A 4,575-nucleotide genomic window follows, 5' to 3' on the forward strand; every position below is an offset into this window, starting at 1 on the left:
AAGCTTGGGGCAATATGGGAACATCCCTGCTCCTTAACACTCTACCCTTACATATCAAATGGCAATTAATTTCTAATATGTGTTAGAAATTGTCTAATTACCGCATATGCCCGATACTCTCAGTCGCCATTTGGTTTAAACAGGGGGCGAGTGAGCTGTTAATGATGCTCAGCGCACTGTCACAGTCTGCCGCGACCCAGACACTGTTCCTAATTACAAGCCTGCACACTGTACACGCCGCCATCATTATTGCTGCGAGAGGGAGGACTCATTGGCTCCCACTGCAGCCACCATCAGCACTCTTCTGTCCACAAACCAAAAACCGCTACTACTACAAGTACTGCACACAGTTTTTTTTATTTCACTTTTTACATGTTTTGCAGATAGTCCATATGATTTGCAAAATATGTCATATTGACATGAATAGGGCCAGATTATTGCTGAGGGCAAACATTATCATTGGGCACCACATTGTAATAAGTCACCCTTAATAAAAGGTTATAAATGGCAATTAGTCTCGCAGATCACAACAATCAACAATCAGACTTAGGATTCAGAATTTCTATTCCATTTTATTTATAGTGTAAAAACTCAAACAGAAGTTATCTGAGGACACTTTATAAATAGAGTAGGTCTAGACCACACTCTAGAATAGGGATGCACCGAATCCAGATTTGTGGGGTTCGGCCGAATACCGAATCCAGTGGTTAAGATTCTGCTGAATCCGAAACCGAATACTGAATCCTACTCCCATCCTCAGTCCATTAACATAGTAGGCCCACTCTTTGTTCAGTATAGGGCTAGCAAAGCTGGTGATGGTCGTCTGGTTAACACCAGTTTTTAGCTGTGACTGTCCTTCCTTTGCCGTACCTGAAGTTGCTGCATTCTGGCTGCTGTCTGTAGATTCCTTCATGCTCAGCTCGTATTCTTCCAGATGTTTCATACCAGATGTTGTAACAGCGGTGATGTTGTGTATTGTTTAGGGTCCTCGCCACCACCAGACTAATCAGCATTGCAGATTGAACATGTAGCTGGACTTGAATGGCCTTCTTTTGACTGAAAGTACTGCCAAACAACACTTTTTCTGCTCACCAGTTCCATTTCCACTTCCTCTCAGCCTACTGCATTGAACGCTCCACCTACGTAAACACCTTCCCGTAATCAACGGCGCCGTCATTACGTCGACCAGCGTAGCGCTCGGAGTGCAAGCGTAGGGTTCGGTTCGGTGGGAAAAAATGGTTCGGCAGAAACCGAACCCCGTCAAAAAGCCGAATATTCAGCCGAATCAGAAGCCAAATCCTGGATTCGGTGCATCCCTGCTCTAGAATCTGCCCAACATCATCAAAACATCATCCATCTTTAACAGAACTCAATATCACTGACAACGGGAACTAGTAAGATATTATTCATGAGGATTTGCTTCCCTGTGATATCATTTTCACTGATCATTTAAGAGTAAAAAGAGAGGCTCATTCTTGATTGCCTTCTATGATTCAGCCAAAAGACTACTGTAAAACTACAGGAGGCTTTCCTCAGAGCTGTCACTCACTGGTGTTCTCATTAAAATGAAAATGGATTTTGAGCGTGACATTGCATGCAGGTGGCATCATAGGGCCGTTTCAAGTGAATGCGAGGTCATGTTTGGGTTCCTTTCATGTGCTGATACCAGAGGAGTGGTGAGAACCCTCTGTCTCCATCTCCACTGCTCTCCTTTCAGCTGCCTTTGTAGCTGCATAATGAAAAAGTCTCTTCACACTGTGAAATTTGAAACGTTACAAACAAAGTCGCCCCGTCTCCTTTCTTGGTACACTTTCTGCTAGCTAAAGGCAAAACAAACGATGGATTACCCTTTTTTACATCAATTTAAACAGCAGTGTTTAAACAGCGATTCTTTATATACAAACAGGAAGATGTTCTGATTTTATCTTGCCTCTTCTCGGCTCTGGCTAATGCATTTTTTCCTGTTCAAAAGCAGCTCAGGGTAGTATGTTTTTTTTTATAGAATGTCAGAAGTGGTTAAAATCCTAATAACGGCATATGTAATTTTGTGGGCGCAGGTAACCAACTATGAGAATGCTTACACATTTAGAATGAGTGTCCTCAATGATATCAGCAATGACAATCCGTTCCCTATGAGTCAGTCGGTGTTTGTTACACGCTCTGTGCATGTATCCATGTGGGACCACACAGTTAAATACATCTGAAGACATGGAAAATCACAAGGAGAGCGTGATTTAGCTTAACCTGCAAGTAATACATTCACAGACAGTGTGAAGCGGCGAGATAAATTAAGTGAGTCTGAGGTTTAAAGTCTTGGCTCAGGTCTGCAGCATGCACAAGCACCAGTGGGAGATCTCTGCTGTCGCTTATCAGTGAAGGAATCACAATTCTTTTCCAGTGATATGGTGTTTATAATAGTCATACACTATGACTCGCTGTGGGTATGGCATGTTTCGCGTAGAGATAAGCGCGTTGGTCATACCTATCTGCGCTCATGATCATGTTATCAAGTAAATACACACGCTGACACAATATGCTCGCTTCCATTCTGGGCCTCGGCGACAGAAGGCCCATTGAGACGCTGCCATTTTAATAGGCAAATCCAAACAGCTCCATGCTTGGAGAAAACACAGGCAGCAAGGCAACTTCACGTCAGAGGATGTGGCATTCAGGAAATTGTCTAACACTGATTTATGTGCTCTATGCTCCTCGACACAAGCCCTAGAATAATTAGAGGACATTTTTCTCTAAAACACAAGCGGTCTGAGAGTGTGCTGCACCGTGCAAACGCACTTGCAGGAGGGAATAATTGGACCCAGCTAGCTGTGAATTGGGCTTGGGCAAACTATGTGCAAATGTGTTGAATTTTGAGTCTGAGACTGGTGATTGATAGATATATACAGTGTGCCTTGGGCCATTGGATATATTCTATTCAGTGTATCTGGCTCCAGTAGCTATGGTTCACAACTATGTATTTAGATGCCACAGTGGGGGATGGGGGGGTGCTGCTATGCTGGTCTAGAGTCTGTCATCTGGCAGACAAAGGGAAATGATGTTGTGTGTCAGCATAAACCAAATGCTGGACCAGAGCCTTTGTTTAAATATCAGGTTCTTCCATATATGTTATATATATTTTAATTTGCCAGATTAAAAGATCAATATCAATCTCTTGCCATGTGTTACGGAGGGGGAGCCTAGAAGTGATTTGTCTAAGTTAGCATAAATACTGGAAGATGTCAAATAAACATTTTGTGGTTTTAAAGACTTACATGCAAGTAGCCTTTTTCTATATTATCAGCCCAGTATTTTGCGATCCTTCGCATCATTCGTTGATTCGTTGTTTTTTTTGGTTTTGTTTTTTTAAGAAAACCAAATGGGAACGAAGGAACAAGTCCCGCACTCTGCTCTTGCTTTAGCATCAACGTTTATTTACAAAAATATAACGTTTCGGTCCCTTTGGACCTTCATCAAAAGTATTTCAAACAACAAACAACGGGGCTTAAACACATTTCACCCCTCCCATTGTGCAGCATTTGACACTCATACAGGCAATCAACCTCCCAATTCAATTGCAGTACTACATACACCAATGTCATATACATATCAGGAATATACAGTAAATCAAAAAAATGTTTTAACTAGGGCTGTCAGTGTTAACGCGTTAATCGCGATGCAATTAAGGGCCAACGTGATGCGATACATTTTTTTTTAATCTCATTAATCGCATGTGATAACACAAGGGTGTAACAAAAGACCATGTCATTTTAACATTTTTTTTAACCCCCAAACCCAACCCTGCATTGCTCAGGAAAGGAAATAAAGACCGAGTAGTGATGGCAATTGCAGTTATAACACAACACCCAAACAAATAGTAATAATTATATGTAATGACAGTAGTATTACTAGTAACAATGATAATGCTGATACATGCATTTATTCATTTATTTTACACTTCACTGGGCTTGGCGTGGGGCCTAACAGCTACTATTTTGACCCTTTGCAGCACCGTTACTTCTCATCAAGCTGCCACTTCCTCCTAACACATCCTGCTGCTGCAGGCTGCAGCATGATGGAGAAACACAGCAGCAATAACTCTGAATGGAGCTTTCTATTTTCCAAAACTCCCAGACTGCTCGTAGACAAGTCTAAAGCCATATGCACGTTGTGTAAAGCTGAATTAAAATATCACGAAGCACGTCAAGCTGGAGCTACCAGCTACGAGCTAAGCATAGTAGTACAGTTAACGTGATGCTACCTGCTAGCATGCTACCCACTCAGGCTAAGCAGTATTTTGGAGAATGCTACTTGCTGACCTGTGGATGAAACCAAATCCAAAAAAATTACTACAGCTCTACAGCGAAATGGGTGGCAACTAACTGCAGACCTGTCAGCATGGTAGAGGACTCGGGTCTTAAAGACGTACTATGGTTGGTATGTTCTGACCCGTCTCGTTGCCGTCGAGGGGGACAGTAGTTTTCACGGATACACAGCCTGTACCACACGGAGAAAGCAGCCACACTGGAACTGCTGCAAGGTGCTGCAAACGCTGTCTCATTAACCGCTGATCACTGGACG

The sequence above is a fragment of the Sander vitreus genome, chromosome 18, assembly GCF_031162955.1.
Source record: "Sander vitreus isolate 19-12246 chromosome 18, sanVit1, whole genome shotgun sequence".
Taxonomy (NCBI): domain Eukaryota; kingdom Metazoa; phylum Chordata; class Actinopteri; order Perciformes; family Percidae; genus Sander; species Sander vitreus.